Consider the following 24,547-nt stretch of genomic DNA (forward strand, 5'->3'; position numbering starts at 1 on the left):
AACGGAGTCCAAACGGAATGAAACCTTCGGGAGCGTGATTTTTGGAACGAACGTGATCCAGAGGACTTGGAGTGCAAGCCAAGAAGCTGCTGAGTCTCCCACGAGATAGGAGGGCGCGCCCCCTATCTCGTGGGCCCCTCAGGCGGCCACCAACGTACTTCTTCCTCCTATATATACCTACGTACCCCGAAAACATCCAGGAGGAGGACGAAACACAATTTCCACCACCGTAACCTTCTGTATCCGCGAGGTCTCCTCTTGGAGCCTTCGCCAGCACTCTGCCGGAGGGGGAATCGACCATGGAGGGCTTCTACATCAACACCCTTGCCCCTCCGATGAGTTGTGAGTAGTTTACCACAGACCTACGGGTCCATAGTTATTAGCTAGATGGCTTATTCTCTCCTTTTGGATCTCAATACAATGTTCTCCCCCTCTCTTGTGGAGATCTATTCGATGTAAACTCTTTTTGCGGTGTGTTTGTCGAGATTCGATGAATTGTGGGTTTATGATCAAGTTTATCTATGAATAATATTTGAATCTTCTTTGAATTATTTTATGTATGATTGAGTTATCTTTGCAAGTCTCTTCGAATTATTAGTTTGGTTTGGCCTACTAGATTGATCTTTCTTGCCATGGGAGAAGTGCTTAGCTTTGGGTTCAATCTTGCGGTGTCCTTACCCAGTGACAGAAAGGGTTGCAAGGCACGTATTGTATTGTTGCCATCGAGGATAACAAGATGGGATTTATATCATATTGCTTTAGTATATCCCTCTACATCATGTCATCTTGCTTAATGCGTTACTCTGTTCTTATGAACTTAATACTCTAGATCCAGGCAGGAGTCGGTCGATGTGTGGAGTAATAGTAGTAGATGCAGGCAGGAGTCGGTCTACTTGTTATGGATGTGATGCCTATATACATGATCATGCCTAGATAATCTCATAATTATGCGCTTTTGTATCAATTGCTCGACAGTAATTTGTTCACCCACCGTAATACTTAAGCTATCTTGAGAGAAGCCTCTAGTGAAACCTATGGCCCCTGGGTCTATCTCTTATAATATTTGCTTTCAATCTACTTTTATTTGCATCTTTACTTTTTGCATCTATATTATAAAATACCAAAAATATATTTATCTTATCATACTATCTTTATTATATCTCACTTTCACAAGTGGCCGTGAAGGGATTGACAACCCCTTTATCGCGTTGGTTGCGAGTTCTCAGTTTGTTTGTGTAGGTGCGTGGGACTTTTGAGGAGCCTCCTTCTGGATTGATACCTTGGTTCTCAAAAACTGAGGGAAATACTTACGCTACTATTGCTGCATCACCCTCTCCTCTTCGAGGAAAACCAACGCAAGCTCAAGACGTAGCAAGAAGGATTTCTGGTGCCGTTACCGGGGAGGTCTTCGCTCAAGTCAAGACATACCAAGTACCCATCACAAACCCATCTCCCTCGCATTTACATTATTTGCCATTTGCCTCTCGTTTTCCTCTCCCCCACTTCACCCTGGCTGTTTTATTCACCCTCTCTTTCCCAATCTCCTCCTCTCTTTTCGCTTGCCTTTTCCTGTTTGCTTGTTTGTTGGATTACTTGTTGCCATGGCGCAAGATAATACCAAATTCTGTGATTTCTCGAATACCAATAATAATGATTTCCTTAGTACTCCGATTGCTCCTCTTAATGATGTTGAGTCTTGTGAAATCAATACCGCTTTGCTGAATCTTGTTATGAAAGATCAATTCGCCGGCCTTCCTAGTGAAGATGCCGCTACTCATCTGAACAACTTTGTTGATTTGTGTCATATGCAAAAGAAGAAAGATACGGATAACAATATTGTCAAATTGAAGTTATTTCCGTTTTCACTTAGAGATCGTGCTAAAGTTTGGTTTTCGTCTTTGCCTAAAAATAGTATTGATTCTTGGAACAAGTGCAAAGATGCTTTTATCTATAAGTATTTTCCTCCCGCTAAGATCATCACTCTTAGGAACGATATTATGAATTTTAAACAACTTGATCATGAGCATGTTGCCCAATCTTGGGAAAGAATTAAATTTATGATTCGCAATTGCCCTACTCATGGTTTGAATTTATGGATGATCATACAAAAATTTTATGCCGGTTTGAACTTTGCTTCTAGAAATCTCTTAGATTCGGCCGCGGGAGGCACGTTTATGGAAATCACGTTAGGAGATGCTACAAAACTTCTTGATAATATTATGGCTAATTATTCTCAATGGCGCACTGAAAGATCTTCTAGTAAAAAAGTGCATGCTATAGAAGAAATCAATGTTTTGAGTGGAAAGATGGATGAACTTATGAAATTGTTTGCTACTAAAAATACTCCTCTTGATCCCAATGATATGCCTTTGTCTTCTTTGATTGAGAATAATAATGAATCTATGGATGTGAATTTTGTTGGTAGGAATAGTTTTGGAAACAATGCTTATAGAGGAAACTTGAATGCTAGACCGTTCCCTAGTAATTCCTCTAATAATTATGGAAATTCCTACAATAATGCTTATGGTAATTTTAATAAGATGCCCTCTGATTTTGAGAGTAGTATGAAAGAATTTATGATTTCTCAAAAGAATTTTACTGCTTTGCTTGAAGAAAAATTGCTCAAAGTTGATGATTTGGCTAGAAACGTTGATAGACTTTTGCTTGATGTTGATTCTCTTAAACTTAGATCTTCTCCTCCTAAGCATGATATCAATGAGTCTCTCAAAGTAATGAGAATTTACATTGATGAGTGTAAGGAAAGAACCGCTAGATTGCGAGCTAAGAAAGATAGCTTTATAAAAGCATGTTCTTCTAGTTTCCATGAAAATAATGATGAGGATCTTAAAGTTATTGATGCGTCTCCTATTAGATCTATGTTTTTCAATATGAATTTTGATGATTATGGGACTGATGATGAATCAACTTTTCCTAGAAGGCGTCCCAAGAATTCGGAATCTTTAGATCTTGATGCTAAATTTGGTAAAAGTGAGATTGGAGAGTCCTCAACTTCTAATAACATTGAACCTACTATCTCGGATTTCAAGGAATTTGATTATGATAATTGCTCTTTAAAAGTTTGTATTTCCTTGTGGCAATCCGTTGTTAATTCTCCTCATGCTTATAGTCAAAATAAAGCTTTTACCAAACATATCGTTGATGCCTTGATGCAATCTTATGATGAAAAACTTAATTTGGAAGTTTCTATACCTAGAAAACTTAATGATGAGTGGGAACCTACTATAAAGATTAGAATTAAAGATTATGAGTGTTTTGCTTTGTGTGATTTGGGTGCTAGTGTTTCCACGATTCCGAAAACTTTATGTGATATTCTAAGTTTCCATGATCTTGATGATTGCTCTTTAAATTTGCATATTGCGGATTCCACCATTAAAAAGCCAATGGGAAGAATCAATGATGTTCTCATTGTTGCGAATAGAAATTTGTTGCCCATGGATTTTATCGTTCTTGATATAGATTGCAATCTTTCTTGCCCTATTATTCTTGGTAGACCTCTCCTTAGAACGATTGGTGCGATTATTGATATGAAGGAAGTGAATATTAGATTCCAATTTCCATTAAAGAAAGGCATGGAGCACTTTCCAAGAAAGGAATTCAAATTACCTTATGAATCTATCATGCGGGCTACTTATGAATTTAGTGCCAAAGATGGCACTCGTTAGATCTATCCTTGCTTTTATGCCTAGCTAGGGGCGTTAAACGATAGCGCTAGTTGGGAGGCAACCCAATTTTCTTTATATTTTTTGTTTTTGCTCCTCTTTAGTAATAAATCTTGCATCTACCTTCTGTTTAGATGTGTTTTTATCTTTTAATTAGTGTTTGTGCCAAGTAGAACCTATAGGATAACCTACGATGATAGTTGATTTGATTCTGCTGAAAAACAGAAACTTTGTGCGCACGAATATAATTTTGTTAAATCACAGGAACGTGCTTTTGCGTTGATTCCTTTTGATGCTGTTCAATAAACAAATTTTCCAGGACTTACTATTTTGGTAGGAATTTTAGAGTTCCATAAGTTTGCGTTAGTTACAGATTGCTACAGACTGTTCTGTTTTTGACAGATTCTGTTTTTCGTTTGTTGTTTGCTTATTTTGATGCATCTATGGCTAGTAAAATAGTTTATAAACCATAGAGAAGTTGGAATACAGTAGGTTTAACACCAAAATAAATAAAGAATGAGTTCATTACAGTACCTTATGTGGTGGTTTTGTTGTGGAGATCTATTCGATGTAAACTCTTTTTGCGGTGTGTTTGTCGAGATCCGATGAATTGTGGGTTTATGATCAAGTTTATCTATGAATAATATTTGAATCTTCTTTGAATTCTTTTATGTATGATTGGGTTATCTTTGCAAGTCTCTTAGAATTATCAGTTCGGTTTGGCCTACTAGATTGATCTTTCTTGCCATGGGAGAAGTGCTTAGCTTTGGGTTCAATCTTGCGGTGTCCTTACCCAGTGACAGAAAGGGTTAAGGCACGTATTGTATTGTTGCCATTGAGGATAACAAGATGGGGCTTATATCATATTGCTTGAGTTTATCCCTCTACATCATGTCATCTTGCTTAATGCATTACTTTGTTCTTATGAACTTAATACTCTAGATGCAGGCAGGAGTCGGTCGATGTGTGGAGTAATAGTAGTAGATGCAGGCAGGAGTCGGTCTACTTGTTATGGACGTGATGCCTCTATACATGATCATGCCTAGATAATCTCATAATTATGCGCTTGTCTATCAATTGCTCGAAGCAATTTGTTCACCCACCGTAATACTTATGATATCTTGAGAGAAGCCTCTAGTGAAACCTATGGCCCCCGGGTCTATCTCTTATCATATTTGCTTTCAATCTACTTTTATTTGCATCTTTACTTTTTGCATCTATATTATAAATACCAAAAATATATTTATCTTATCATACTATCTTTAGTAGATCTCACTTTCACAAGTGGCCGTGAAGGGATTGACAACCCCTTTATCGCGTTGGTTGCGAGTTCTCAGTTTGTTTGTGTAGGTGCGTGGGACTTTTGAGGAGCCTCCTACTGGATTGATTCCTTCGTTCTCAAAAACTAAGTGAAATACTTACGCTACTATTGCTGCATCACCCTCTCCTCTTCTAGGAAAACCAACGCAAGCTCAAGACATAGCAGCCTTCCGCTTGTTGTCGCCTGGATGCTGCCGCCGACTGGTCTCACCATCCGGAGTCCGAGGGGCCTGAGGTGCCACCTTGCCAGACGCATCAACCAGGATCTCTGCCTTCATGGATGAGTCGGCCATGGCGTGCTTGTCGGCGATGATCAGCAGCTCGTCGAGCGTTGCAGGCTCGTCGTAGAGGAGTCGATGCTTGAGGAGGGTGCCCTCTCGGCACCCGGCAGTGAAGTACTCGATTGCCTGCACCTCGTGCACGCCTTCGCAGGAGTTGCGCAGCTTGGCCCAGCGCGTGAGATAGTCGCGAGTCGATTCGCTGGGCCCTTGGATGCACAAGGAGAGCTGTCGGGGCTTGGGAGGCCGCTTGTACGTGCTGGTGAAGTTGCGGATGAAGGCCTCGGTGAAATCAACCCAAGTGTTGATGCTGCGGTGTTTCAGGCTGTTAAGCCACGTCCGGGCTGTGCCCTGAAGCATGAGTGGGACGTACTTCACGGCAACACGCTTGTTGCCATTCGCTATGCTGATGGTTGTGGAGTAGTCGACCAGCCAGTCCTCTGGCTTCACGGAGTCGGTGTATTTGGGCGTATCTCTCGGGAGCGTGAACCCTTTGGGAAAGGGCTCATCTCGGATTCGTGGGCCGAAACAGGGCTGGCCCAGTGCGTCTTCTTCTTCTAGTGCCAGGGATCGGTTGAGGTGGTCGATCCGATGACGGGCGTCGTTCTCTCCGACTCACTCTCGGCGGCCAAGGCGGTCGCCAAGTGTCGGGTGCGTGACAGGCGGCGGAGTAGGATGCCTTGCTCCACGAGGCGGAGGCGGAGGGTTGCCTCGCCGCTCCACCGCTCGAGGGCGGCCGTCTTCATCACGCTCGATGGAAAGGCGAGTCCGGCTTCGGCTAGCAGCCGGCTCATTGCCTCGCCTTCCGCGGGCGCCGCCAGTCGGCGTCCGGGATGTCGCGCTGTGATCCTGGTGAAGGGGCGGTTCATCGTTCCGCGGGGCGGGCACTTCAGTGCGGCAGCCGGCCTCGTGCTGCGCGACAGCCGTGTCTAGGAGCCGCTGGACTCGCTCCGTCATGTGGCGACGTTCGTCACCGTCGTACTTATCCAGCTCGTCCGTCACCGCCTAGGCGGCCCGGATGTTCTTTGCAGGCGTGGCGTAGATGGGGCGTTCTGCCCCGAACATGATGGCCATGGTTGTGCCACGTTGCCGGATAGAGCCCGGCGTGCCACCAATGGCCCGGTCCATCTCGCATCGATAGGCGTCGCACGCTGGCCAGTCGGCCAGCGCTCTCGAGGAGCTGGATGCGGCGTGCTTCCAGTGTCTCAGCGTCTGCGTCTTCTAGGATGGGCGCCGTTAGGTCTCGCAGCGCCGCATCGAGTGGGTCTCGAGCATCTCCGGCCGAGCGCTCGCCACTGTTGATGACGAGCACCTCCGTGACGGTGCTCCCATTGACGGAGTCCTGGATTAGGGGGTATCCGGACAGCCGGACTATATACTTTGGCCGTACTGTTGCACCATGAAGATACAAGACTCAAGACTTCATCCCATGTCCGGATGGGACTCTCCTTTGCGTGGAAGACAAGCTTCGTGATCCAGATATTATATTTCCTTCGTTGTAACCAACTCCATGTAAACCCTAACCCTCTCCGGTGTCTATATAAACCGGAGGGTTTAGTCCTTAGAGACAGAATCATAATCATTATAGGCTAGCTTCTAGGGTTTAGCCTCTACAATCTCGTGATAGATCAACTCTTGTAATACCCATATCATCAATATCAATCAAGCAGGAAGTAGGGTTTTACCTCCATCGAGAGGGCCCGAACCTAGGTAAAACATCGTGTCCCTTGCCTCCTGTTACCATTAGCCTTAGACGCACAGATCGGGACCCCCTACCCGAGATCCGCCGGTTTTGACACCGACATTGGTGCTTTCGTTGAGAGTTCCTCTGTGTCGTCGCTGCAAGGCTTGATGGCTCCTTCGATCAACAACAACATGGTCCAGGGCGAGACTTTTCTCCCCGGACAGATCTTCGTGTTCGGCGGCTTCGTACTGCGGGCCAATTCGCTTGGCCATCTGGAGCAGATCGACAGCTACGCCCCTGGCCACCAGGTCAGGTTCGGAAACTTGAATTACATGGCCGATATCCGCGGAGACTTGATCTTCAACGGGTCTGGGCCTGCGCCAGGAGCGCCGGACAGTCACGATGAGCACGGCTTATACCTGCTGTCAGACAATGCTCGGGATATCGCCCCTGCAGAAGCCCCGGACCTAAATTCGGATCAGATTGCGTCGCTCGAGGACGGGTGGATGGACCCCGCCCCGGAGCCCGCACACTCATCGGCGGTAGAGCCGAACACATGCTTCACCTCCAAGGAAGCCTGTGACACCGGACCCCCGGACTCGTATCCGGCTGTAGGTTCCAGTCCGCGCACCTCCAAGCCCGCCGAATCTGGTTGGGCTCACCGCTGTAGATATCTTCCAGCACTCGCCCTTTGGTGACATGATGAACTCGTTAAGATCTCTCTCTTTGTCAGGAGACTCTTTGCCGAACTATGTCCGACTCGAGTGGGAAGCAGGCGACGAAGGAATTCGTTGCCCACCCACCACCCACTTCATTGCCACGGTCGATGATTTAACTGACGTGCTTGACTTTGACTCCAAAGACATCAACGGTATGGACGACGATGCAGGAGAAGAACGGGAACCACCGCCCACGGGGCGGTGGACAGCCACCTCCTCATCTGATATATATATGGTGGACACTCCGAAGGAAACCAATGGCAATGAGGCAATGGAGGATAACCCCTCAGGGAAGAAAGCAAAGCATGGGCGGCGTCGGCGCCACTCCAAGCCCCGCCACAGCAACACCGGCACAGGAGACGAAAACAATCCGGATAGTGCCGAAGATGAATACAACCCCGATCAGCCTGCCTTCGAGCAGGCCAAGCAGGAAGACGGGCAGGTCAGCCCAGACGAACAGGCGATGGACAGATATCCGGAGGAGGACAACTACATGCCCCCCTCCGAAGACGAGATTAGCCTCGGTGACGACGAGTTCGGCGTGCCTGAGGACCCCGTGGAGCAGGAGCGCTTCAAGCGCTGGCTTATGGCCACTGCGAGGAGCCTGAAAAAGAAGCAGCAGCAGCTCCAAGCTGATCAAGACCTGCTCACAAACAGATGGACTGAAGTCCTCGCAGCTAAGGAATACGGACTCGAGTGCCACACAGCTGACCGGCCACCTTGTGGCCGGGATAAAATGGCATATCAGCCCGAATACCAGCCCGCACCCTCACGCCAATACACTACGGCCCGGGGCAATAGGCAGGACCTGCAAGATATACTGGAAAACAAGGCAGGACAGCCAAGATCGATCTACGGATCACGGGGGCGCGCCCCAATATGTGACGATGATCGTCACGCCGGATACACTATCAACAAGTCCGGCCGGGCCGAATACAGCCAACCAGAATCATTCGAACTGCGTAGCCACATAGCCCGGCATAGGGGCACCGCACACCCCCTCTGCTTCACTAACGAAGTGATGGATCATGAATTCCTAGAAGGGTTCAAACCCACAAACATCGAATCATACGATGGCACAATAGATCCCGCAGTATGGATCGAAAATTTCCTTCTCCACATTCACATGGCCCACGGTGACGATCTACATGCCATCAAGTACGTTCCCCTTAAGCTCAAAGGACCGACACGGCACTAGCTAAACAGCCTGCCGGCAAATTCCATTGGCAGTTGGGAAAACCTGGAGGTCGCATTCCTCGACAACTTCCAGGGCACATACATGCGACCACCAGATGCCGATGACTTGAGCCACATTACCCAACAGCCCAAAGAGTCAGCCAGGAAATTCTGGACTCGGTTCCTAATCAAAAAGAACCAAATAGTTGACTATCCGGATGCTGAAGCCCTGGCAGCCTTCAAGCATAATATCCGTGACGAGTGGCTCGCCCGACACCTCGGCCAGGAAAAAACCAAAGTCCATGGTAGCCCTCACGACACTCATGACCCACTTTTGCGCGGGCGAGGACAGCTGGCTGGCCCGCAGTAGCACCACGCCTATAAATTACGGCACCTCAGATGTCCGCGACAATAACGGCAAGCCACGGTGCAACAGACATAAGCGACGGAATAACGGCGACAACACTGAAGACACGGCAGTCAACGCCGGATTCAGTGGCTCCAAATCCGGTCAGCGGAAAAAGCCGTTCAAAAGAAACAACGAGGGACCATCCAGTCTGGACCGTATACTTGAACGCTCGTGCCAAATTCATGGCACCCCGGATAAGCCAGGCAACCACACTAATAGAGACTGCTGGGTGTTCAAACAGGCCGGTAAAATAAATGCCGAAAACAAGGACAAGGGGCTGCACAACAACGATGACGAAGAGCCCCGGCGTCCGAACACAGGACGACAGAAGAAATTTCCTCCCCAGGTGAAAACGGTCAACATGATCTACGCCGCCCATATTCCCAAATGAGAATGGAACCGAGCACTACAGGACGTCTACGCGATGGAGCCAGTCGCCCCAAAATTCAACCCATGGTCAGCCTGTCCGATCACCTTTGATCGTAGGGATCACCCTACCAGCATCCGTCATGGTAGTTCAGCCACATTGGTCCTAGACCCAATCATCGACGGATTCCACCTTACGCGAGTCCTTATGGATGGCGGCAGCAGCCTGAACCTGCTTTATCAGGACACAGTGTGCAAAATGGGCATCGACCCTTCAAGGATCAAGCCCACCGAAACCACCTTCAAAGGTGTAATTCCAGGAGTAGAGGCTCGTTGCACGGGCTCTATAACATTGGAAGTGTCTTCGGATCTCTGGATAACTTCCGAAGCGAAGAGTTAATCTTCGATATCGTCCCTTTCCGTAGTGGTTATCACGCACTGCTTGGACGAACCGCATTCGCTTGATTCAATGCGGTACCACACTATGCATACCTCAAGCTCAAGATGCCGGGACCTCACGGGGTCATAACAGTCAACGGAAACATGGATCGCTCTCTCCGTACAGAAGAGCATACTGCAGCCCTAGCGGCGGAAGTACAATGCGGCCTTCTCCGGCAAACCACCAATCCGGCGACAACAACCCCGAACACCGTCAAGCGAGTCTAGAGTACCCCGCAACAGGATCGCCAGGCACGCCAAGAGCGTGACTAGCAGTCCGGCCTCCGCTCCAGCACCATCAAGGCAGCATTCGTGCCGCGCGTACACAATTACGCACTGAAAATACCATGGGCATAGGCGGAGGCACAATAGGGACTCAGTCAACAGTGCGGCTCAGCCGCAACATACTTTAATAACCCCCCCTTTTTTCATCTTTCAGGATATTGCTTTCGGGCAGCCTCTTCAGAAGAGTCGGATTATCGGACTTGCTCAGGAGAGAAAACCAAGGAGGCAAAAGGCTTTGCACACAACGGGAATACCCAGGTGGAATCTGTTCACGATCATTATACCTGTTTTATATACCTACATGCAGCCCGCCCTTGGATGGGACATGTCAAATAGTCCTATTTACTTCTGCTTAACGCATTCATTGTAAACATATGCTTAGGTGTATTATTCATCAATGGGACATAATATATAGCATCAGCTTATTATTCCTATTTGCACATTTTTTCTATAAATGTTTATTTAATATTGCATCCATACACCTTGGTACGTTCAGTTTGCCAGGGGCTCCTTATGGCGCCCCATAACACGGCAAGACAAGTCCGGACACTTTCAACAGTGTGGCACCCCGAACTTATAGCATTATATGCATCAGCTCCGAATCATGTCTTGGGTCAATAGTTGGGTTTGCTCGGCTCCCTTGTTTTGGTACCTTACATTCTGTTATATCGGCTAAGGTAGCGCAGGAAGAACTAGTGCGATTGTGTCCCAGTTCTTCCGGACGAGCACCTCAGCAGAGAAAGCCAAAAACCGACCGACATGATGCGGCAAGAGCTGGTCGCTATTCGAGAGGTCTTAAAATCCTTAAAGATTTTTTCCGCTTTAGGCGAGGAATCGGCCTGGTCCGATTTAGGCGTATATAGCACCCCAATTCGGCTTTCCGAATTCTAGGGGCTTTGCCGAAATTTAAAATTGTAGACTTCTATGGCTAAGTGAAAGTTATAAAGCCACATAGTCCGATTGCCTTGTTCGCTACACCAAAGACCTCCTTCAGGGGCCAAAAATTTGGATAAAGAGTGTCTGGGTTTTTCCAGGAACACCCTGGTACTAGTTATGCAGGGGCGGAAGCCGATGACTGGCCTACTTTCAGAATTTTATAAACAGCCGCACAGAATGTAATATTTTAAATCAAAAAGCGCTATTTAGCGCAAGTAACTTCGTCTTTATATTACAACAACGACAGAAGTACATTCACTCAAAGATCATGTCCTTGGTATATTCATCGGCCACGAGACGAGCGCCTTTCATCACGCCATCATAATATTTTTTGGGACAGTGATGCGCCTTGCCCTCCGACGGTCCGTCCTTCACCAGCTTCTCCGCATCCAGCTTGCCCCAATGCACCTTCGCACGGGCAAAGGCCCAGCAGGCACCTTCAATGCAAACGGATCGCTTGATCACTTCAAGCTGTGGACAGGCGTTTACCATCCGCTTTATTAGGCCGAAGTAGCTGGCAGGCAAGGGTCACCAGGCCACATCCGGACTATGAAATCTTTCATAGCCACTTCGGCCGCCCTGTGGAGTTCAACCAATTGCTTCAATTGGTCACTCAGAGGCATCGGGTGTTCGGCTCCAGCATACTGGGACCAGAACAGCTTCTTCGCCGAGCTCCCCTCCTCGGCATGGTAGAACTCCGCGACATCTGATACACTGCGTGGCAGATCTGCGAATGCCCCTGGAGAGCTCCGAATTCGGGTAAGTAAGAGAAACGCCTCCTCCACATGCTTGCTTTGCATAAAGAATGTCTTACCCACCGCTATCTTCTTGGCCGCCTGGATTTCCTGATGGGCCTTTTCGGCTTCGGCCTTGGCGTCTTTCATACTCGCAAGGGCCTTTGCAAGCTCAGACTCCTTCGTCTTGAGGTCACGCTCCAAGGACTCGAACTTCTTGCCGAGCTCCTGGAACTCTTGCTGTACCTCGCCCACCCTAGCATTCTACTGTTCACGCTCAATGCGCTCCATGGCCGCCTTGTCTTCAGCCTCAGACAGCGCTTTCTTCAGGGATGCCACTTCGGTTGTGGCCCCTATTACAAAGTCACAACGATTTGTCGTTAGAATCACCAACTTTGTCTATTCTTTATAATATGCGAACGGGGTATCACTCACCTTTGTTCTCTTCGAGCTGCCTCTTCATGAGGCCGAGCTCTCCCTGGGCCTGCTCCAGGTCCCATTTGAGTCCGGCAACCTCGGTCGTGCGGGCAGCAGCGGCAAGCAGCACTGCCTGCTTATTCACATGAACAACTACTTTAGACTCCTGCGGATTATAATTGACCCTCCGTTTGGCTTTTCGTTCCGAACACCAAACAGAGTATCAGGGGCTACTACCTATTGGGTGATAATTTCACACATTTCTAATTACTTACCTCAAAGCCTGTCAGGAGGCTGGTGCAGGCTTCGGTTAGTCCACTCTTGGCGGACAGAACCTTCTGAATCACCGCACTCATAAGAGTACAGTGCTCTTCATCCATGGAAGCGCCGCGAAGCACTTCCAGCAGACTATCCGACACCGCTGGCGTAACGGAAGTCATCGGCACAGACGGCTCGCCTTTCTTAGCGAGGGGCCGCCTGCCCAAATCCAGAACCATTGAAGGTTTCAGTACAGTATCCGGCTGAGAGCCCGGCTTGCTGCAGCTCTCGTCGGCACAATCCGCGGGGATCTTGTACCCCGTGTGCCAGCCTTCTGGAATTTTGCCTTGGGGCGTCTCCAGAGTCACCTCCCCCTGCTCTAGGAGCCTTTGGGACAACACCTCCATGTCGTCCGCGGGCCGAGGGGTAGTAGCCGTCGGGAGCGAGTTCATCGCCGAATCGCTCAAGGACCCATCCAAAGAGGATACCTCGGGAAGGACCCTGGTCGGACTGCATATATGTGTTCCGTGTTATAATAGACTATGAAGTGAAGTCGTACTAAAGTACCACAGAGTGCGGATACTTACAATCTTACTAGGGGCTTCCCCCTGGGCAGCCACTCCTCCTCGCTATAGGCGGCCGTGGTGGAGTAATCCGGAAGGGACGCCTTTCCCTTCTTGGGCGTCCTAGCCTCCCCCTCCGGGGCGGCTTTCCTCTTCTTCTCCTCCCCAGTGCGGGGAGGCAGAGTTTCTTCATGTTTCCCGCACCTCCACGGGAGGAATCTGCCTCCTCGTCTTCGGACGACGAGGGTATGACGACCTTGCACCGGGGACCCTTCCTGGTCCCCTGGCCGCCTTCCTAGGCCCCTCGCCCTCTCCGGATGGGGCGGCCCTTTCCTTTTCCTCCTCCCCTTCAGGGGAGGAGTGTGCCTCGTCGTCTTCGGATGAGGCGTCCGGTACGACCTTACGCCGGAGACCCTTCCTGGTCCCCGAGGCCTTCTTTTCGGCCTTCTTTTTTGGCGCCTTGTAGGGCACCGGGACTAGCATCTCTGTCAGGAGAGCATCTGCTGGACCTTCTGGCAGTGGAGCCGGATAGTCAATCCGCTCCGCTGTCTCCACGTACTCCTGATCAAATGCACACAATGACTTAAGATTCCCCCATGAGTACATTGGGAAAAACTGCATCTGGTGGTAGTCGGGAAGCTCACAGGATGGGGGAGCCGCGTGGCGTAAAGTCTGCAGTCCTCGGATGTGGGAGGAGGTATTTCGGAGGCCTTGAATAGCCCCTTCCATGCGCCCTTGTGTGTCATGCCATAGAGCTTTTGAAGCGTCTGGTGTTCGGCCGGGACGAACTCCCATAGATTAAATGCCCGTCTTTGGCACGGAAGACTCCGGCGGACAAGCATGACCTGGACCATGTTGACAAGTTTGATTTTCTTGTCCATCATGTTCTTGATGCAGTTTTGAAGACCGGTCAGCTCCGCGGGCTCGCCCCAGGCTAGGCCCTTCTTTTCCCAAGAGATCAGCCGCATGGGAATTCCAGATCAGAATTCGGGGGCCGCTGCCCAGTTGGCGTCGCGTGGCTCGGTGATGTAGAACCACCCCGATTGCCACCCTTTCACGGTCTCCGCGAAGGAGCCGTCGAGCCAGGTAACATTGGGCATCCTGCCCACCATGGCGCCTCCACACTCCACTTGCTGGCCACTCACGATCTTCGGCTTCACGCAGAAGATTCGTGGCCACAAGCTGAAGTGAGGTTTGATTCGGAGGAAGGCCTCGCACACGATGATAAACGCCGAGATGTTGAGGATGAAATTTGGGGCTAGATCATGGAAATCTAGCCCGTAGTAGAACATGAGCCCGCGGATGAAGGGATGAAGTGGAAATCCCAGTCCACTGATGAAGTGGGCGAGAAACACGCCCCTCTCGTGTGGTTCCGGAGTTGGAATGATCTGCCCTTCGTCCGGTAGCCGGTGCGCGATGTCTGCGCCCAAGTATCCGGCCGCCCGGAGCTTCGCAATATGCTCCTCCTTCATGGTGGAGGCCACCCACTTGCCTCCTGCTCCAGACATGTTTGGTTGTGCGGAGAAAGCGTGAACTAGGGCGCTGGAGCTCGAGGGTGTGAGAATGGATAAGCAGAGGAGGAAGAAGGCGTGGGTGAAAATGGGGAATCCTTATCCCTTTATAGAGGCGACAAGAACAGTGGGCCTCCCCACTTTCCTGTTGAGAATCGCTTATTTCCCAAGCGCCACGATTGATTGCGTGGTTGGGTTACCCATGCTCATATTGATGGAAATCCCGTGATAAGGGGACATGATCTCTGCTTTGACAAGACATGCCGAGGAAACCGCCTCGCAGTATGCGCTATGGCTGGTTGTGGAAAAACAGTTCGAATAATGACTCGACCATAATGTCATGTCACTTTGTCTAAAGTTGTCAGCAGATTACACTTGTGAAATATCACTCTCTCTATGGTGGTATGTGAAGATCATCTTGCAAATCCGGACACGATCTAAGTGTTCGGTAATGACTATGGGGTATTCCGAGATGGAACCCGCCTTGCAATGTCGAAGACAGAACTGCGCGCCGGACTCATCGTCATTGAAGCCTGGTTCAGGGGCTACTGAGGGAGTCCTGGATTAGGGGGTATCTGGACAACCGGACTATATACTTTGGCCGGACTATTGGACCATGAAGATACAAGACACAAGACTTCGTCCCGTGTTTGGATGGGACTCTCCTTTGCGTGGAAGACAAGCTTGGCGATCCGGATATTATATTTCCTTCTTTGTAACCGACTCCATGTAAACCCTATACCTCTCCGGTGTCTATATAAACCGGAGGGTTTAGTCCTTAGAGACAGAATCATAATCATCATAGGCTAGCTTCTAGGGTTTAGCCTCTACGATCTCGTGGTAGATCAACTCTTGTAATACCCATATCATCAATATCAATCAAGCAGGAAGTAGGGTTTTACCTCCATCGAGAGGGCCCGAACCTGGGTAAAACATCGTGTCCCTTGCATCCTGTTACCATTAGCCCATAGATCGGGACCCCCTTCTCGAGATCCGCCGGTATTGACACCGACACCCACCACTGTGCTCGCGAGGAGGCGGCTCGTCGTAGACCACCATGTTGGTGGGGAACGCGTCGAGTGACGCTGTGTCGGAGTCGACGATCATTAGGTCGGTGGAGCCAACAGACTCCAGGTCCACAGCCGGCTCGCTGGTGACGTGAAGCTGGTCGAGGAGGCTGACGAGACGGATCTCGGGGCAGCCGGTGCCCGCATCGGAGGCCGGCTCGTCGGAGAGGTGAACCTCGCCAACAAGGTCGGCGAGGCAGCTCGCCGCACGGGTGATCTCCGCGCCATGCAGGGCGTCGAGGCTGACGCCATCGGGCGTGCTGGGCTGGCTTCGCTCGCCAGGAAGGAACAAGGTTCCCGTCCAGAGTAGGTCTCCGGGATATGGTGCACCTCACCCCATGGTGGGCGCCAAATGTCGGGGGTTGGGTGCGACATACGCCAATGGATGGCCTATCATGGTGGGAGCGAGTAGAACGTCGCCGGTGCCTGGAAACGGGATGAGGCGTAGACACGAATGCCGGCGTACTTTACCCAGGTTTGGGGCTCTCCTAGGAGATAACACCCCTAGTCCTGCTCTGCGGGGGTCTCCGCATGATCACTAAGACACAAGTGATACAAAGGTGCTCCTTGAGCTGTACGCTAGAGGTAGGAGAAGGCAGGGCTAGCTCTCTCCTGCCCTAGGGAAGTGGCTAGATCTAATGGGGTGGGAAACCTTTGCATGGGTGCCCTGGGGGGTTTATATAGGCCTACCTCCCAGGGGTACAATGGTAATCCGGCCGGGTGCTGGGCCCGGCTATCAGTGTCTCCAGCCTCCGGCTTCTCCGCTGACTACTGGGGCCCGTCGCCTGGTGGGCCCCGCCGACTGGTCTGGTACGGAGCCGACAGGCCGCTCCCGCCACCGGCGGGTCTAGTTGGTGGCTGCTCACTGTAGCCGTGCTGCTAATGACGCGGGCTTGGTCAACTCAGTGTGGCTACAGTCCCGTCGCCTGGTGGAAGATCACTGTAGCCACACCTGGTCTCATCAGGTTAATGGTGCACTTGCTTCGAGGGAAAGGACGGCCGCTTGTCGGAGGCCGACCTTCCCCCTGTCCGACTGGTTCGGCATACGCCGTCTTCCGAGGTGTCACTGCCCAGTAGGGCCCGCAGCCTGCGGGTCGTACCGACAGGTCGTCGTGGGGAACAGGGCTCCGCCTGTCCGGAGTGACGTCAAGGGGAAGTGGCAATAGTGCCACGTCGTGCAGAGATCTCCGCCTGTACGGGGCACTGTGGCCACGCCACACCCAAGATTCGGGGGCGATGTGCTCTGCTATTGCCATGCCCCATCGTGTCCTCCTTATGGGGGCACAAACTTTGAGGGCACCAGGTGGTCGCCTGCTCGAGGCCGCCTTCCCTAGAGGCCAGCTGACTGGAGCCGGCCGCTCGTGATTCCGTCTGTGGTTGGCCGCCCTTTGGTGGCCAGCCGTTGAGCTAGCCGGCCCCCAGAGGGCAGAGCGTCAGCTTAGGACGCTGCGGGGCAAAGTTGGCCCAAAGTCTTGACAAATCTAGGGACTCGGGTGCGGCTACCCGTGGCCCATTACTCCGACAAAGGCTGGCAGAGGAGTTACTGAAGATGGTGGGGCTGCATCAAAGTGCGTTCGTGAGAGGCCGATCTTTGCATGATAATTTCATGCTTGTCCAATGCACAACTCGCAAACTTCATGCGCTGAGGAACCCCACGGTTATGCTAAAGCTTGATGTAACTAAGGCATTTGACCCAATACAATGGCCTTTCATTCTAGAGGTCTTGAGGAGATTGGGTTTCAGTCATAGATGGATCACTTGGATATGTGGGTTGTTGGCAACATCTTCTACGCGGATCCTGGTTAATAGCACGCCTAGCAAACTGTTCCTCCTTTGCCAGGGCTTTCGGCAGGGCGACCCGTTGCCGCCTATGCTATTTATACTCTATATGGAGCCCCTACGAGCACTCTTTGAACATGCAACCGGCAGAGGTTTACACGGGCAGCTAGCGAGGAATGGGCTGAGGCAAAGAGTTTCGATGTTTGTCGATGATGTGGTGGTCTTTTTCAAGCCCACAATGCTGGAAGCTATGACATGTGATGCACTCTTGCAGGTATTTGCACAAGCCTTGGGCTTGGTGGTCAATATGAACAAAAGTGCTATCTGGCCGATTCGATGTTCGCCCAAGGATGTGGATTTTGTTAAGACAATCATGGGTTGCTCAATGGCCAATTTTCTGTGCACCTACTTGGGTCTACCCTTAACACTCAGAAAACAGTCTACGACGCAGTTGCAAGGCATGGTGGACAAGGTTCGGGACTGTTTTCCACATTAGAAAGCGGACCTATTACCGAAGAGTGGGCGGCTAATCTTGATCCAGTCAGTGCTATGTGCTATACCAGTTCATTCCATGCTCGCCTTGAGTTTCCCAGCTAAAACCATCTCGGTGTTGGTAAAGATTTGTAGGGGATTCCTGTGGTGCGGCAAGAGTGAGGCAAACGGGGGCAACTGCTCGGTGGCTTGGGATGAGGTGTGTACGTTCAAATGCGTTGGTGGCCTCGGGATTCCGGACTTGAGATGGCTGAACACAGCCTTGCAAGCTCGATGGCCTTGGCTCCAAAGGACTGACTCTGAGCGATCGTGGGCTGAGTTCTCCATCACCGTCCCCCAGGAAGTGATGGCCTTGGCCAAGGCGGCAATGCGTACGACTGTAGGAGATGGAAGTACAGCTCAGTTCTGTGAAGATCGCTGGGTGGATGAAGCGACGGTTCAAGAGCTAGCACCAGCGCTGTTCAACAGAGTGCCTGGTCATGTCAGGGCGACGAGGATGGTCTCAGATGCGCTTGGAAATGGGCATGAGTAGCTTTGCCTTTTGTGAGTACCGGGTAGGGCGGATGAAATCTGCTTGTAAATAAGCTAAATGTTGTACTAGTGGTTTGGGGCTCCCCACCCCCTCTTCGTCTTTAATGAATGATACGCACACTCATGCATATTCGAGGAAGAGCCTAAGCTTGGGGATGCCCAAGGCACCACAAGGCAATATTCAAGGACAACCAAGAGCCTAAGTTGGGGGATGCCTCGGATGGCATCCCCTCTTTCGTCTTCGTTCATCGGTAACTTTACTTGGAGCTATATTTTTATTCACCACATGATATGTGTTTTGCTTGGAGCGTAATTTTCTTTTGTTAGTATTTGCTTACTATTATTTAGAATAATGGTTTTCATCTATATTTTCAATAAAAATGTCAAGGATAGCCTTTACCATGCTTATTTTGCAAGTATACATGTTGCTGTTTCAAAACAGAAAGTTTATCGCTATTGCAAAAATTCCCTAGAAAAGTCAGAAAATGATAAAATGTTGAAACTTTTTGCATATTGAGCTCTGATAAATCTTCTACAGTGTGGTAGACTTTCATAACTTTTGGAGTTGGGGAAGTATGATGAATCTTGCATTCTTTACAGACTGTACTGTTTTGGCAGATTGCTATTATGTTTCCATTGTTTGCATATGTTTGCTTGTTTAATGATTGAGGATAGGAGTATTAAATATGCAGAGACATTTAGTATGCAATGTTGAATAATATTTTTTGTGATTTCTTACAGTAGAAAATGATAAGGTTTTTGCATTGGTTTATACTAACTTATCTCACGAGCTCTTGTTGAGTTTGGTGTGGATGAAGCTTTCGAGATTTACGAAACCGAGATATAAAAGGAATTAAGGAGCCACAAAATCTCAAGCTTGGGGATGCCCAAGGCACCCCAAGATAATATTTCAAGAAGTCTCAAGCATCCAAGCTTGGGGATGCCCCGGTAGGCATCCCACCTTTCTTCTTCAACAATTATCGGTTAGTATCGGTTGAACCTAAGTTTTTGCTTCTTCACATGATGTGTGCTATCATTGAAATGTCATTTTGTTTTGTTTTGCTTGTTGTTTGAATAAAATACCAAGATCTGAAATTCTTAAATGTTATTGAGTCTTCACATAGTTGCACAACTATTTAACTACTCATTGATCTTCACTCATATCTTTTTGGAGTAGTTTGTCATTTACTCGTGTGCTTCACTTATATCCTATGAGTAAATGGTTGAATGATTTGAATATCATAAATCTGAAATTATATATGTTTCATATGCTTATCCCATGGGGAATAATGACTTCACATATAAGAAGTAGATGTGGTAAATTTATTGAAGGTTAGCAAACATTGTATTGATCACTTGAACAATTCATGAAAGAATATTGAAGGAAGAGAGATTTCACATATAAATATACCATCTTAGACATCTTCTATGATTGTGAGCTCCATTAATTATTTTCAAACCTGAGCAAATTAGTTGAAATTGGACAAGTAAGACAACATAATGAGTTATGCTTGGGTATATTTGTATAAAAGTTATATTGTTATGGATCCTCTAACATGTGGTGCTTGCTATTTAGAATCCTTTGCTAGCCAAAATATCTGTACTAAGCGGGAATACTCCTTGTGCATCCAAATTCCTTGAACCAAGTTTATTCCATGAGTGTCCACCATATCTACCTATATGCGGTATTTACCTGCCGTTCTAAGTAAATTTGCATGTGCCAAACTCTAAAGCTTCAAATAATAATATGTTTCGTATGCCTGAATCGCTCATGTAGTGACTAGGGGCTGTTAGTATCTTCCATGCTAGGTGGGTTATTCTCACGATGAGTGGACTCCGCTCATCATCATGAGAAAATGGCAGGTAACTGGGATGCCCAGTCCTATGATCAAAAGATCAAAAACAAAATTGCAAATAATTTAAACAAAACTCCCCCTGGATTGTTGATAGTTGGACGGCACCCGTTGTTTCGGACAAGCCGTGGAGTGTGATTGTTGGTGGAGGGGGAGTAAAATCTTTACCTTTCTATTTGGGAACCGCCTATAATGTATCTAGTATGGAAGATATTGGGAACTCTTGGTTGTTATGTTGACAATGAAAGCATACCTCTCAAAATTATTTTCATCTCCGTTTTAAAGCTTTGAGCTCTGACACCTCCACAAATCCCTGCTTCCCTCTGCGAAGGGCCTATCTTTTACTTTTATGCAAGAGTCAGTAGTATTCCTTCTCATTCCAACCTACTCTTTAGTTGGCAAGCATCGTGTGATGGGGAAAGATCTAAGCATGTATGGCCATTCAAATATATGTGATCATGAATTATTATTGTTGACAATTATCTATATGATAAGTAAGTTGGGAGGCGAAACATTAAGCCCCTATCTTTCTCTGTGCTCGATGGATGCTATTTGTTCTAAAAATATGCTTTGAGTGGTAGCAATCATGGAAGACTATATGATAGTTGAGTATGTGGGATTTGCTAAATCAAAGCTCTTACATAGACCCTTCCTGAAAATAAGCTAAATTGCAATTGTTTGATGACTGAGAACATAGTTGTTAGTTTTCAAGAAAGTTTATGGTCTATGCTTTAACATGTGAATAGCTTGTTACTTGTTCGTGAGAAGTTTTATGAGATGAGCTACTGTTATGACATATAATGATGCTAGAAAAGGTGTTTGAAATTATCATTGATCAATCTTGTGCACATCCTAGCATTCACACTTCATAAATTATTTCTTTTATCATTTACCTACTCGAGGACGAGCAGGAATTAATGATGACGATGATTTCCCCCTCCTGGAGGGATGTTCCCCCAGCGAAATCACTCCACCGAAGGGCGAAAGTGCTCCTGCCCAAGTTCTGCCTCGAGGCGGCGGCGCTTCATCCCGAATGTCCTCTCTTTATTTTTTCTAGGTCGAAATGACTTATATACCAGAAGATGGGCACCGGAGGTGGGCCGAGGAGGGCAGCACCCACCAGCGCGCGCCTGGGCCTCCTGGCGCGCCCAGGTGGGTTGTGCCCGCCTGGTGGCCCTCCGCTGGTACTTATTTGCTCCAATATTCATTAAATATTCCATAAAAATTCCTCGAGGAGTTTCAACTCATTTGGAGTTGTGCAGAATAGGTATCTTGACGTAGCTTTTTCAGGTCCAGATTTCCAGCTGCCAGAATTCTCCCCCTTGGTGCATACCTTGCATATTATGAGAGAAAAGGCATTAGAATTACTCCAAAAAGCATTATTATACAATAAAACAACATAAATAATAGTAGGAAAACATGATGCAAAATGGATGTATTAGATGTTACCACGAAGGCTCACCATGTTCTCCCTTTGAGACAACACCACGAAGGTGTTTCTCAACCACTAGTGGTAGACCTTGGGGTGGTCTCCAAACCCTCACAAACTTTCCAGGGGTAATCACAATGGTTGATTCCTCTCTGAAAGACTCCTACTGCCTAGGTGTCTCCACCTCCAAGAGTAACAAGAATGATGGGGAAAAGCTCAAGACTTGCTCAAATCACGAATTCCATTGGTGCAAAGAAGGGGAAGGAGTGGATCTATCACTTGGGTGGACAACTTCTCTCAAATGCTCTCAAATCCCTTAGGGATCTAAGATTTGGTGTAGGAGAGTGAGAGAGAGAGAGTGAAATGTGTTCTAGGGTTTGCTCAAAGTGAATGTTCAACCCTCTCCCGTGGGGGAAGAGGGATATATATAGTGTGGGTGCAACTATGGTCATTGTAGTGTAAGTGATAGGGTAGGCCGGACATCTGGGACAGGGGCCTGACATCCGGCCTAGCATAGTAATTGTGAAGTGAAGCGGAAAGCAGAGGACAAAACAAAGGGGCCGGACATCCGGGGCAAAGCCTTGACATCCGACGAGACTGGAAGACCCGGACATCCGGCAAGATGGCCGGACATCCGGCGAGTTCACAGAACCAATGCGCTCACTGGATAGCTCAAGCCGGACATCTGGCTTGGGCAGCTCGAAAATCTGGGGATCATGGAGAGCCCGGACATCCAGCATGGAGGGCCGGACATCCGGAAATAAAACCCAGCACATGGTGCTCTCTGGACAGCAGGGTCCGAGATATCCGGCGTGCGGGCTAGATATTCGGCGAGTGGCCCGGACATCCGGCTTGGGCAGAGGCAGAACTTTAAGCACAAGAATATTTTGAGAGACCCTACGATTTGAAGTTAGGAATTTAGTGGCATGAGCAAGTCCTTCACTAACCCTACCGATCCCATCTTAATATTGCGGGATCCTATACTCAAGAAATCAAGTATGCAATCTTTTTGATACTTCTTCCTTGAGTAAAATCAACTCCGTTTGTTCGTGATCCGCACACCTTTGATGCCCCGGGGACTAACACCTGAGATTCACTTGATGAACATGATTAGTCCCTTACATGTATATTGTCATCAACGTCAAAAGTTGATGTAAGGGCATGATTTCACTTTTAGTGTCCCCCTTTTTGTTTGCTGATGACAATCATACATGTAGTATCATAGATAAAATAAATAGATTTAGCATTGTAATTCATGAGAGCATAATGCAATATGTGTTCCTATTTGCTTTAGCTCCCCCTCATTGTGTGCATAAGATGATTATGTTAGAATGTAGTGCACATATACTCATGGTAGCATATGTAGCTCAAAAGATAGGAAAGTAGGACAAGTGCACATGAAAGAAACACAACATCAACCCATAGCAAACAAAAACTCATAGCCACAAGGATAACAACATAGTCTCATATGATTAAGTACCATATGTAGCATACATAGAGAGTTTGAATAATAGCAAACACAAATAGCAACATATAGCATGACACTTTAGCCAACTAAGATACTACTTCTCCCCCTTTGACAGCAACATGCAAAAAGGGGTGAAGAATTAGAAGAACAACACTGAAATCACTCCTGGCAGATGTCATCATCATCAACGATGCCCTCAAAGAACTCGGCATACTCGTCACGAGACGGGAACCCGAAGGTGGAAGAGGACGGTTCCGCGGGAATAGGATCATCATCGCTCACGGGACTCCCACCGTCGCGAAGGCGCTGCTTGAGCTGGTTCTTGGAGAGAATGAGGCACTTCTGAACATCATGATTTTGCTGATAGTTAAAGGTGATAGCCTTCATAATAGCAGACTGAGCCCTGCCTAAGAACGAGGCAAAACGTCCACAAGGCGCGGTTGATGAGGAAGGCATAGAGGATCCCGTGGGCTGAGTCCCACCAGCAGACCTCCTAGGTTGACTAGGTGCAGCAGACGGAGCCGGAGCATCCACGCGCATATGAGTAGGAGGTTTCCAAATGGAATGCACAACTGAAAGTGCAACTACCCCTAGGTGGTTTTGGTAATTCATAACAACATATAGCTCATTGAGCTAATGCTATTCCAAGACAAATATTTCAGGAAAGCTCAATGAATGGCATGGCATGGATGATGAAAGTGGATCCCTCAAAGTATCAAGGACAAAGGATTGGCTCAAGCTCAAAAACTCAAGACTCTTCATTTTACATTTTAGTGATCCAAGATCACATTGAGTCTATAGGAAAAGCCAATACTATCAAGGAGGGATGAGGTGTTGCTTAATGAGCCTCTTGCTTCAAGTGCTTAGTGATATGCTCCAAAAACCATCAACTACTTTCTCACATCCACATATGACCTAAACCCAAAGTCAAAATCGGTCCCACTGATTCTTTCTATCCGGCGCCACCGAGTACAAATGTCATAGCCACTGCCACAAACCCTAGGCAAATCGGTCTCACCGATAGGGATCTCAGTCTCACCGAGATGGGATTGTAATCTCTATGTTTCCCTTCGTAACGTTTCGGTCTAACCGAAGGGAGCGATAGGTCCCACCAAGATTGCAATGTAAACTCCCTGTTTCCCTTTCGTAACATT

Source organism: Triticum aestivum, chromosome 1B, assembly GCF_018294505.1.
Source record: "Triticum aestivum cultivar Chinese Spring chromosome 1B, IWGSC CS RefSeq v2.1, whole genome shotgun sequence".
Lineage (NCBI taxonomy): Eukaryota > Viridiplantae > Streptophyta > Magnoliopsida > Poales > Poaceae > Triticum > Triticum aestivum.